The sequence below is a fragment of the Podarcis pityusensis genome (assembly GCF_964106645.2).
Source record: "Podarcis pityusensis genome assembly, chromosome: 2".
Taxonomy (NCBI): domain Eukaryota; kingdom Metazoa; phylum Chordata; class Lepidosauria; order Squamata; family Lacertidae; genus Podarcis; species Podarcis pityusensis.
The window spans coordinates 85522896-85536138 of record NC_138029.1 but is presented as its reverse complement, the minus strand read 5'-3'; the positions used below and the strand labels follow the sequence as shown (position 1 = coordinate 85536138).

Sequence of the window (13243 nt, the reverse complement as noted above, 5' to 3'; positions counted from 1 at the left end):
AGTGCTTTTTTTCTGGGGGGGGGGACGCAGGGGTACACATACCACTAAACATTTTGTGAATCTAAGTTTGGCCTCATTGGGGGGAAGTATTTCAATATGAGTAGGAAAATGAGAGTACCCCTAAACATTTTTTTAGGGGGGAAAGCACTGGTTGTCATTTGGCAAGCAGTCCTCCGTTCTTCACTAGCTGTACCAAACACTATACCTGGGAGCACAGGAAGTCTTCAGGATGAGGAACATGTGGTTAGATTCTGGATATATATATATATATATATATATATATATATATATATATATACTGTCCATGTTTATGCAGCACATCCTCAAATCTGAGTTGGGAGGGGAGAGAGGTCACAAATGCTAGGTGCCTGAGCAGGAGAGCCGATGCACCCACCTCCATTTTTTGTTAGAAGCCCTCAGGAGTCCCTGGGCTAGGAGAAGCAGGAAGACCCTTCCCATGGTGAAATCAGGTGGGTTTGGGTTGGTGCAGGAGGAGGAGGCTGGCTATCTGTGTTTTGTTTCCTTTGGTTGGAAATCCAGTTGGTAGTTAGTGCCTCTGAGAGTCTGTTATGTGCCGGTGCTTAGGGCACAGCCCTCCCCCCACGACGAGGAGGTACAGTTTGTGAAATACACTGAGCTTGCGGTTGACCAGAGTCTGAGGCCGGAATTCATGCACTGCTCTGTATCCTGATGTGGTAAGAAAGCTCAGGCCCATATGCAGGAGGCTGAGGTGGGGGAATAACCAAGGCTGTGAGAGGCAGCAAAGAGGCTGAGAAAGGCCTCTGCCAAGGAACCCGAGGGGAGGCTTTTGCTCTGAGGGCCTCCGAAGCTCCGGAAGGAGCGACCTGACCCTAACGGAACTGTGATAAAAATGAACCTGACACTGGAACCAGAAAGATTAATGTCCAAATTGTCAACAAAGGAGAGAGTGGTGGTGGGGTGTGGGTGTGTGGAGGGGATGTCACAAAATGAAGGAAACAAAGGAGTGGTGGGACTCAAACAGACACTTGGAGAAGGATGTGAACCGTCCAACGGAGACCACAGATCTAACTCCACAGTATCCCTGGGCTCTGTCAGTTGCCTGAAGGAAGAGAGTGGAAGAATCTGGAATCTCCTCAGGGAGATTTGCTTCACCCACCCTCCTTGCCTGCTAAATATCTGCTTCTGCTCGTTTTTGATCTCCTGGCTACCAGATCAATCTCACTCAAGTCTCTCCGTGGGTTTTCTCATCTGTAATCCCACCAAACGCTGGTGTTTCAGTGATACATCTCAGCAACTGCCGCCACCACCCCCCACTGCTCTCGTTCTGAGCTTTGTGATAGCCTCTCTCGCCAATTTTCTGATTGTACCTCTTCCATGATACTGGCTGAGAAGTTTTCCACCCACATAAGACTATCCAGGCCTCAGCAGCCTCTCTTCTAATTAAGAAAAGATTGAATAAGAATGCTGCTCCCATGATGTCATGGTCTATTATTTGCATGTATTCGTCACCGATTAGCCTAGTCCCATACAGCAGTGATCAAATAATACAATTAATATCAAATCAGATAAAACAGCAGCAGCATAGGCACGCACAAGCAAGCAAGCAAGCAAACAAAGAAAGGAAAACAATGTAGGTGAGAGAGGCCAAGGACAGTAAGGGCAAAGGAGACGGGGAAACACAAATCGCAGAAGTGGGAGGCCTCCAGGCAAACAAAGGGCACTACGCAGTGTTACAGCAGCATAAAAATAAAGCATGTGTTCAAAGCCTGCAGGAAATTAGGCCAAAAGTGAGGTCTTTTCAATCGTCACAGAAATGAGTATGAAACAAGAAGAGGAGAGCTATCTCAACTCGTAAGGCAGGCCTAAAGTCATGGCAGCCTTCAGTAACTTGACATAGCTCAGCCTTCACTAACTTGCTACCCTCCATATGTTTTGAGACTACAACTCCCATCAGCCATGGGGCCTGGTGGGTGCTAGGTTGGCGAAACCTTCAGCAACTGCATCATTCAAGTGTTCACACAACCAGTGGAAGCATCAATTGCCAGTGGGCTTTCACACTGAACAGCATTTGCGTCTAATGCATCGGTTACATATAACCTTTTTTTGTTGTTGTTGTTCCATGTTCCAAAGCTGCATCCTATATCCACACTTGCTGAGTGGTTCTGGAATAGGCAGCAGTCCTTGGATAACAGTTGGGTTTCATCCTCCTCCCTTTAAAAAAAAAAAAAAGCAGGAGCACTCCTGCACTTTTCCCCATCTGCATGTACTTGCCTGGAAGGTTATTTTGTCTCTAAACTCTCCCTCTTCCTCGTTCAGGGCACACAAGTACAGTTCCAGTAGCAGCTTAGTCTGATGATCTAGTGGAGGATCAAGGAGAGACCAGATTTACAACTGGCTGCCATGCTAAGTCTGTCATCACATTTTCTTGGCCAGCTGTTATCTAGAAACTGCCTTTTCCAGAGCTGAAGATGGTGCGACATTTACGAACAGGGCTCTGTTATTTCCAACATCTGATATTCAGAGAAACACTGCTTCTGACCATGAAGGCCCCACTGAATTGTCCAATTCCCTTTCGAAGCTGCCTAAGCCATTGGCCATCACCACCACGGCAAGGAGTTCTGCAAGTTAATAATGGGGCGGGTGAACAAACACTTTCCATTCTCAGCCCTCAGCCAATCCATTTTAATGAGCCACCCACATTTGTTGCAGTAGTTTGAATCACTTGCACGTTCACACTTTTACTCCAGTGAAACAGACAACTCTGTGCAGCTCTGCCTTTCCCACCGACTGTCTTAGATGGCCATCTAGTGGCTGCCAGGCCTCACGGCAAAAGCTAGCCTTCTTATGAGAGTGAAATCGCAGAAACAGGACAGTGAGGCAGAATTTACTTAATACAAAACATCTGCCCATAAGGCTTTTTTGGGGGGGGAGGGAGGAAGGAGTAAGCAGGGTATTCATTAGGATCGATTCCATGCATTTTTAAAAGGTAGATCAGATGATTCCTCTCCCCAGGTTCAGCCCGTACATGTGAGGTAGCCAAGAGAACACCTGTCTCCCATTCCCACCTGATATGCTTGTGCCACTTCCAATGTGTCTCAAAGTCCATGCAAGGGACGTAGCATTGGAATGCAGCCTACACGCATAAAATCCAACTGAAACAGGACCAAACTGCAGAGCCAGTTACTGGATTTAATAGGAAGCTGACATACCAAGCATGGCCATAACCAGTATTTGGGGGGGGGGCAGGCCTTTTGTTGGGGGGGGCAGAACCTCAGTTAGCTATGTATTTGTTATTGATTTTTATTGATAGGGACAGCTGCCCCTTCCTGCCCCCCTTGACTACGCCCATGATACCAAAGCAGAACATTGATCTACCTTCTTCAGTATTGCCTACCCTGAATGCCACCAGCTCTCCAGGGCTTCATGGCAGAATTCTTTCCCAGCCCTAGCTGGAGATGCCAGGGGTTTAACTTGGGGGCTTCTGTGTGCAAAGCAGATGCTCTACCATTGAGCTGCAGGCCTTGCGTTGACCCCGCAAGCAACTGCCCTGCACACAGCCGTCTTTTATGCATATAGGCTGTATTGTAATGCCGCAGCCCCATGTGGGCAGCAAGACACATTGGGAGTAGGGCAGACACACCAACCGAGTAGGAAATAGCAGGCACACTTTGGGGCAAGGTGTTATCCTTAAAGAATAGAGAGTTTATTGCAACATGAGATTTCGTAGGCTGGAGCCTAGTTCGCCAGATGCAACAAACGAAGCATCAGCAACTGTTCTGATAATTATCCAGATGCGAGGATCTGTGTGATACCCAAGTTCAAACCACAATCCAAGGGAGAAGCTATATAGAAAACTCGTTCACTGAGTCAAAACAGAAACATCCACATATCAGAGGGAAGTATCAGCAGGCTTGGTGTGAGAGCGTAGATGTGCAGAAGCGCGTGCACACACCGACTTTAGGAGAAAGAATAATCCCTAAGGGGGCATAAGAACATAAGAAAAGCCCTGCTAGATCAGGCCAGAGGCATGTCTATTTCAGCATCCATTTCTCAAAGTGACAAACCAGCTACCTATAGGAAGCCTGCAAGAGGGACCTTAGAGCAACAACCCTCTCCCTGCTTGTGAGTCCCAGAAAATGAGATTAAGAGGCATTTGGAGCAGGAGGACAACCCAAAAACACCCCACTAAGGACAGTGGGCATGGAATGTTAACTGACATGGGGTAGGAAACAGGGGGATGAAGTATCCACAAAAAGAACATGGCTGGCCAAATGGAAACTCAGTGGCAGAACATCTGCCTAGCATGTAGAAGGTCAGATGCAACCCCTTTCATTTTCAGGCAGGGCTAGGAATGTCCTTTGTCTGAAACCCTGAAGAGCCACTGCCAGTGTAGACAGTACTGACCAATGGCAACTTCCTATGTTCCTGAAGCCCTCCATGCCATAACATTTTGTTGCAGCTCCCCCTTGTGAAGTCATTACAAGGGATGGGTGGATCTGTCAGTGTCTCTTTCTTCAGTTCAGTTCTCCACAGCTCCATATCAGTTTGTGATATCTATATATATATATATATATATATATATATATATATATATATGTCTTCCCAAAAATTCAGCAACATCTTATTGCGAATTAGTAATCCTCTTCACATTTATATACAGTTTTGATTCATAGATGCACTTCTAAAAAGCAATTTTCACTGAATAGTGCATCTGTGTAAGTTATCATTCCACTAATACATGCATCTTTATGCACACTTTGCCCAATCCACGCAATACATGGCCGGAAGGCCACATTGCAACATTCAGAGCAGTGCGAATGTCTAAGGATGGTGCTGCCTTTTGGCTCTTGTATTGTTTTGGAATGCATGAATTAGGTAGGTTCACTTCTTGATGCAATCTGAACCAAATTTCTCCCCCTCCCTAGTTATCACTATAGAGATGGTGAAATGCAGTGGCAGTGATGTAGTAAGCATTCTACAGAACCTGAAGGGTTTAGAACATAGGCTGGAAACACAAGTCAGAGCCGCCAAGTTAAGGGAAGAGTTCACTGAAGGTGTAATGGCAATGGGGGCAGGTGAAGGCTCACTGCAGGAGGCTGATGGTGCTTTTGAAAGTGTATTTAACACATCCTGGCTATGATTCTTCTTTCCTTCACAATGAGGCTCTGTAAGAACACACTGTATAGAAACATTTACTGTATTTGGGAATTGGGGGTGTCGGAATATGTGTCTTTAAACATGAAACATTGTAAATTTCATCTTGGCTCTATCAGCCAGGGCTGCATGTAAGCCAGAAGTCCCAGCAAGACACCCAGGATAATTAATGTCTTCTAGTACTTTGTTTCTCCTGTTATTGGGTTGGTTTCTTTTTCCTCCGTGAAGATAGTTCCTAGAGAATACGTTTTTGTTTGCTTATTTAAATACTGATAAACCACACTTCCATAAAAAATAGCATGCAGACTAAAAATGCAGATATGTTAAGACATATTTGTAGTTAGTTTGTTTTTAGTCGTTAGCTTATTAATGTTGTTAATATTTTTTTGTGGATTATGAGTGCTTTGTGAATTTTATAACATGACTTTTCTTGTGGTTGTGCTGTTTAAACTCTTTTTAATGTTATGTTTTTAAAAAAACAGTGTTTTATAGAAGGTGGTTGTTTTATTAAGGATTTGTTTTACTGATGATTTGTTAATTATTTTATATTATTTATGTTGTAATTGATGATCTACTGTGTTGTTATTTATTTTATGTAAGCAGCTTTGTGACTCACGTGAATGAAAAGTGGCATTGAAATACAATAAAGGAAAGGGAAGGAAATCTCTTAGGGATGGGGGAGAAATTTGAGTCAGTTCACATTTAAAGGCAATTTCACCAAATCAACACTTTCTGAAATGATACGTGAACCAAAAGGCAGCCACCCTTCGAAATCCCCACTTCTCCAAAGTTTGCGATGCAGTCCTCCCGCCATGTTATGTGTACAAAAATGCACAGGCTAGGGTGAAAAAATGCTTTAGTGAAAGTAGCATACAAAAATGCATTACAGTCAGGAAAATTGCTTTGCAACCAACTATTGGTTGGGCAAAACTGCATTAAAAAAATGTGTATATTATGAAAAATTCACACTAAAATGCTGATAACATTCCTTCCTTCCTTTCTTTTTTAATGCAAGCTGAAATGTGGCAAACTATGCTGGCCTCCCCATTGCCTCACTCAGTGAGATGTTTCTACTAGTTTTCAGGTTTTCCAGAACTCTCCATCAAGGATCTGAGGACAAAGCAGGCGAGGGAGAAACAAAGTACAAAAATTCGGTTTGATTCTGTAGCTATGAGGGCAGCATTGGAACCCAATCATTCTTCTCTCTACTCCCAGACAAAAGTTTGTGGATCCAAAGTTAGATGGTAAGCAAAGCAGGGTGAGGAGACAGAGAGGGGGGGAGCTGGCTTGTTGGTATTAAACTATGAAGCCTCTCCTAGTTCTATGTATTCAGGTTACAACAAAGGATGCTGGAATGAAGTAGTGTACAATGGTTGCTTTCCCATTATTGAAAGTATCAGTTTTCTAGATATGTCTCCAACCTTGAAAGATTGACAAAGGTTCCTTGTTGTGGAGAAATAACTATTTCTGTTTCTGAAGGTGACAGAAATGTGGGAGTCGGCAGGTTTGGGCAATTAAGAGCTCTGCCTTTACCATTTTCAGAGCGAGATATTTGTGGGGCACACAGGGGAAACAAACACAAGAAAAGAGGGTTTGAGATGGGGTTTTGCAAAGAAGGTGAGAAGTCAGGACTAGGGATGGAAGAGAATTTTCATTCAGTATGCATTTAAAGCTGAATCTATCAAATCCACACTTTTTAAGACAACGTGCAAACCAAAATACAGCTATCCTTCTGAATTTTGTGTCTCCGTTCTCTAAACCATACATGTATTGGGGGGAAGTGTGCCTAAAATGAAGATACTAGTGAAAATAACCTACAAAATTGCATTGTATTAGTGGAAATTCCTTGCAAAAAAAAAAAAAGGACTTTAGTCAAAATTGCATTTAAAAATGTGCTTATTGGGAGAAATTTGCACTAAAATGCTGCTGACTTTTTCATGGGGATTTTTTTATGCCAAATTGCTGCAAAATGTGGAGAACTGAATTTAAGATTGGGAAAAAGAGAAACTAAGAGAATTGAAACTGACAGATCCTTCCATCACTAGTCAGGATACTGAATTTAGTTTTGGGATTCACCTCTGGAAAAAAAACAAAAGCTGAAGCCTGCTTAATGTCAGTGGGAGATAGAGAGAGAAAGAAAGAAAGAAAGAAAGAAAGAAAGAAAGAAAGAAAGAAAGAAAGAAAGACAAAAGTCCAAGAAAGAGAAGAGCCCAAGGAGGATAGAATAATTTAGGGGAGATGCAGTCCTCCAGGCCTCTGTCTGGCCCTCAGGCCACATCTTTCCCCAAGCCACACCCTCTCTCCCTAGGCCACGCCCCTCATCAGCCCTGCTATGCACTCTCACTGACTAAGTAGAATGTGACCTTCGATTCTGATAATGCCTCTTGCTTGCCTCGATGGAGGAGATGGAAGGGTGAAAGAGAGAGTGTAGGACGCCTGCTTTGCATGCAGAATGTCCTGGGTTCAACCCCTGGCATCTCCAGCTAAAAGGATCTCAGATAGTAGGTGATGCCTGAGACCATGGAAAGCCAGACCATTTAGACAATACTGTGGTGAGTGGACAAAATGGTTGACCTGCTATAATGCAGCTTCCCATTAGCTGGGAAGGGAGGAATGTGTGAAATGGAGATTCGTAGAACATTTAGGTTGCTTCTCTTTGTAACCATTCCACTTTGGCTTTCTTGTGACAGTTGAGGAATATGTGGATAAGAGACAGGTGCCCTCCCTGTGCATCCATGACTGAAATAAACCCTCCTGGATCCAGGTTTCACCTTTAAAGTCCCCATGTCCAATGGGGCTTGCTCCCAAGGTACATGTGCATAGAACTGCAGAGTTGGTTCACTGGCTGAGAAAATGGAGAAAGACCCTTCGGCTTCTTTCACCACAGACGCCTGACTGTGGTGAGAAGGGACAAGTGGGCGCTTGTAGTTTTAGGGATCTCTGAAATCAGAGCAGAAATAGGAGCAGGGTTCCGATGCTAAGCTTTGAATTTCTTTACTGTTGTGGACTTCCTAGGCCTGGGGCATACACTAACACGTTCATCTCTGATGAAAATAAGGACATCATATGCCTTATTATTATTAATACCCTGCCCAAAAAACATAATTAAACATTTAAAAAACAGGGCTGCCTTCAAATGTCTTCTAAAGGTTGTATAGTTACTTATTATGTCCTTGGCTCAGGAGTTGCATAACTCCATACCCTCCTATATTTCTCCAATGAAAATAAGGATGTCCTAGGAAAAGTGGGAAATTCCAGGATCAAATCAGATACCAGGATGGATTCTGTAAATCTGTGACTGTCCCTGGAGAATAGGGACACTTGGGGGGGGGGGGGTCTGCTGGGGTTGCCAGTGTGGCACAGAAGCCTTCCCTGGTGTCTTTCAGGAGGGTCTCCTCCTCTGAAATTCGGCTTGAAAGAAGCGTTTTATTGTAGTCAACAGAATAGGTTGTGCGGTGTGCTTGGTTGTTGTGATGTGTGTGCTCACAACAGTTTCTCCAGTTTGTGAATGTGCCCACAGGCCCAGAAAGGTTGACAACTGTTGGCCTAGTCTAGCAACTCTTTGTTTACATGAATGTTACTTATTCTGCTGAAATGATGATGATTCTGACTTCTGATTGCCTCCTGAATTTTTTACATGATCAGGATACATGACCGATCCCACCCTCTCTCTCTCTGCCTTTAAATGCAGGGCTCTTTAGAAAAGTAATTTGGTTAAAATTAAAGCATGTTTATTCTATCATTCAAATTCTCAAACTGAGACCATGGCTCTGTATACATTGCCTACAGCCCAGCTAATGTTAGTTGTGGCATAGGTTGCACTGAAATCTAGGAGGCAGCCCCACTATGGTTAATTTAAAGCCAGTTGCTTGCAGTGAAAGTGGGGCTTGTCGAACTGTAGAACTACTAGGCTACTTTTCTGTGAAAATTCAGAATCAATTTGCTTTTGTCATATTATGAATATTCACCTTCAACCTAGATGTGGGCATTTCTTTATAATTTCATTGGAATACATTATTTTACCCAGACAATCCCAGCTCTTTCTTCTGGGCAGTTCTGAACCCTTAGTCATCTTTAAAAAGAAAGCAAAGAATATATGTGCCATTTTGTGTGTGTTGTACTTCTAGTTAACATTCCTAATGCACAGGAAATAAGCAAAATCAGCCATTAAAGAAGTTGTGAATTATGCAACCATTTTCTAAAATGACTTTAAAGAAAGTTATCTTTAAAAATGATATAAAAGAAACAATCCTGAAATGGGGTATGTGTTCTTTTTAGTTGTACATGTTTTAATGGAAATCTTTTTGACATGATTAGCACCAGTTAAAGGTATCTCTGGAAAAACTGACTTCCCATGTTTTTTAGTGATTTGTATCTATCTACCCTGTCATATAGAGCAGTGATAGACAATATGATACCGTCCAGAAGTTGTTCAGTTACAACTCCCATTATCTCAGATTGTTGGTCATGTATGCTTATGGCAGCTGTAGTCCAACAACATCTGGAGGAGACCATATTGACACCCCCTAACATAGAGTTTCAGGCTTACAGAATAGAGGACAAATACTTCTGGTGGAAATGGATGAAAATGCATACAGACACTTAGGAGACAGGTGATCATTCATACATTTTCCAGTATTAGACTTCACAACATAATATGGTCTGTTTTGCTGCTGCTGCTGCTGCTGCTGCTGCTGCTGCTGCTGCTACAGCAAGCTTGCCATGTAGGAATCCTGGATGACATTCTGACAAAATGGTTTATTCAAGGTAAGTGCCTTAAAGCAACACTACAGCAAGATGCCTGCCTTCAGCCTTTTTAAGGAACAGTTCTTCTCAGTGTTTTAGACACTCGCCCCATTCCATAAAAGTGAATACAATGTTCATCGAAGTGCTTTGATCTGAAGGTTGGAATAACCATTGCAATGGCTCCATCCATCACAATGGTGCTCTGCCATCATCATGATATTTTGGATTCTGCACCACCTTAACATTTTTTTTAAAAAAAAGAGGAAACCATTCAGAGATCCTTTCTTTCTGTCTGTCTGTCTATCTATCTATCTATCTATCTATCTATCTATCTATCTATCTATGTTCCTCCTCCACACAGATATGTGGGCAACACAGGGGTATCCCACTGAGCTCTGCTGGCACATATTTGGTGCTCTCATTCAAGGCTCTGGTGCACATTGGAGCTTGGTCTCAGAAATAAGTGGAGGCGGGTGGGTGAACTCAAGGGAATGCAATTTTGCTTCAACGATCTGTTTCCTCAAAGTTTCACTTGGACAGACTTTCGTAATGGGATGAAGGCCTCCCGGGAGGCTACGCATGCCTGCAGCTGCTTAGGAGCATATCCTAGGCATGTGGAGAAGAGGCTACATGATGCTCTTGGGTTCTTGGCACATGGCTGTCACTATGCACATAAGGGTAAGGATTATGGGCTGGAATAATGAGGGTAATTCTTACTATTCTAGCTACCCAAAGTGCCTTCCTATGGCCGCAATGGTTTGCTGGTTGAGCCACACAAAATGGCCCTCGGGGAATGGTTCTGAGTGGTTTCTGCTGTCCCTGGCAGGGAGGCTGGTGTGTCTGCCTCTCTCTGAACAGACAGTGGCAGGGATCCAGAGAGCCTTCACTTCAGAGCCATTGTAAGGTTTCCTGTCTGACGTCCTGGCAGAAGCAGTGGGTCCCCAACCGCTGCTAACTCTTCGGCTTCCGGCTGGGGCTCCTGCCTGAACCCCCCCTGTGCTATCAGCTCCACACCAGATGCTTCTCAGGATACTGTGGTAAAACTGTGCAAGGCGAGAGCGGCAATTTGGGGTTTTTTCCTATGTCAGCCTCGAAGACAAATTGGACGGCGGGGTGGGGAGAGAGAGAGAAAAAAAAGATGTCCTGCCTTGTCACTGCCCATTATTCACTCTTGTTTTTCTATTGTATGTGCAGGAAAGAAGCAACGAGTCCCCCAGGCGGCTTTATGTCAAGGGCTGAAATTTGGGAGAAATCTGATCAAGTTGGCTAAGAGGGGGCTAGATGTTTTCCCAACTTGGTATGACCATATTGGATCATTTGTGCGTCCCCCTAGTGGTAAAACAGAAGCCACTACACCTTGTGAATCTCAACATTTTTGAAGAACAAGCCAAAACCTTTGTAGTGAGACTAGACCCCAAAAAAGAGAGTAATTTTTAAGCCCCCCAGCATAAAGACTGGCTTAGATCCTTTTCCTTAAGCAATGAATAAGAAGCTGCAGCTTGGGTCTTCCCTCTCCCCTTCTTGGATCTGTTCTGTGGATTTTTCGTCTAGCCTAGAATCGAACCTTTCTGGGTGAATGTATTCTTGTCTAAATAAATAAATAAAAAAGATTGTTGCTTGTAAGTCGTAAAGCAGCCTTTGGCATATGTTTGCATGAGTTGCATAGTACCTCCTATACCCTTTTCCTTTTCTTAGGTTCCTCTTCCTAACTAGATGATGGACTATCCCCAAGATGTCCCTGCTCTCTCACTGCTATACCTGTTTGGGTTAAATCAGAGGTGGCTGGCATGGGGCACTTCCAGATGCCATTGCAATCTGACAACAATCAGCCCCAGCCCACACAGCCAAGGGTCCGGGCTAATAGGCAGCTGTAGGCTGTGCACAAGTTGCTAGCTTAAAACACAGCTGGGTTGCTCTTCTACTCAATTCGGATCAAAGCTGGTTTGGGGGAAAACATATCAATGCACTAAACTTCATAAGAAACAACAGGATAGGTACAGAATAAAAACGGATCACAGTAAATGTGGTGTATACACCCAGAGGTGGGAGCACACTGGATGTGGAGTAAATGGGAGTGTGCACACAGTAGCACCTCTTGCTGCCGTCTCTGCTCATTTCCTTCCTTTCTGGGGCCTGCATCTTACTGCAATGGGAAGACCAGGTACTTCATCATTTTAATGGTTCCCAGGAAAATGCACGCTTTTCCCAACCGCACATGGTTGGGGGAAATGGACACGTGAAATGGTCTTCCGTGTTGGGAGTGTGATAAAGAAACTGGCGTTGTCGTGAAAGCCAGACTGTACATGAGAGCTGGATGGAAGAATCAAGCATGATAATCATTATAATTCAATCCATTCCTTTTTGAAAGGGCCGTAGCTCAGTGACAGAGGACGTGCTTTGTCTGCAGAAAGTCCCAGCTTCAATCTCCAGGTAGACCTGGGAATTTCCCTGTCTCAAAACCCTGGACAGCCACTGCCAGAGTGTTTAGACAACACAGAGCTAAGTGGGCCAAATGGTCCACGAGGACCATGTTCCAATCTCTGTACATTAAACAGCTTGTTGAAGATAAACTGGGGGAACAGTGCAGCATTCTGGCCACTAGATGGCACAGAACTACTTCTCTTCACTAGTTTGGCAGCTAGAAAGCGAACCCCCAAAGGTGATGCCGTTTGCAGCCTTGTGGGTGTCCTGGCTCCCACTCTCGGACACAGTACTCGGACTCTCAGCTCAAGGAAACCCGAAAGCTTTGTGCAAGAAGTCAGGATATAGACTGTACATTAGCTCAGAGCACGGATTATGTGATTCACAAGCCTAAAAGTAGGGTTGCAGGGGATATACAGAATACTGCAGTCTAAATACTGCAGCCCGGGTGGAAATTGGAAAATCTGGACATATGGCAGCCCATGCCAGCAGTGCTGTTTTTGCCGATTTTCCATAAAAATAGCTTAACAAATGGTGATTTTGTCAATGAAAGCTCCACAACTTTTCCCAAAAAACTCAACAATTTTTCTGTCCAGATTTTCACTGTTTGAAATATGGCAACTATACAGAGCTCTTAAGGTACACAACTAAGAAGATGCTAAGACTACATCCCAACACCTGGTATGTTCTTCCTGCTCCGTTTTTAAAGAGTGGGGTGGACCAGTCATTTGCTTAATTCTTTTAGACACCATCAGAGTTTTAAAGCTGTTATCCTATATAACCTCTTACCTGGGGATAAGCTCCATTGAATGGGGATTTCTTCTAAGTAGAGATGTAAAGGATTTCAGTAAAACCTAATTAAAATGAGAAACAGTATCCTACTTTTGTTTAGTGTCCTCAGATTCATAGTCGTCCACTTAAGGGGAGGCGATAAGAGACA

The 13243-nt window shown here is 43.8% G+C and overlaps 1 long non-coding RNA gene across 1 annotated transcript; it reads left to right on the top strand.

Moving 5' to 3' along the window:
• The first annotated feature begins 487 nt into the window (after window positions 1-487).
• LOC308469266 lies at window positions 488-11513 on the top strand. Its single transcript, XR_013982071.1, has 3 exons — window positions 488-695; window positions 6214-6380; window positions 11077-11513. It is a non-coding gene; the product is annotated as an uncharacterized lncRNA (long non-coding RNA).
• The last annotated feature ends 1730 nt before the right edge of the window (window positions 11514-13243 follow it).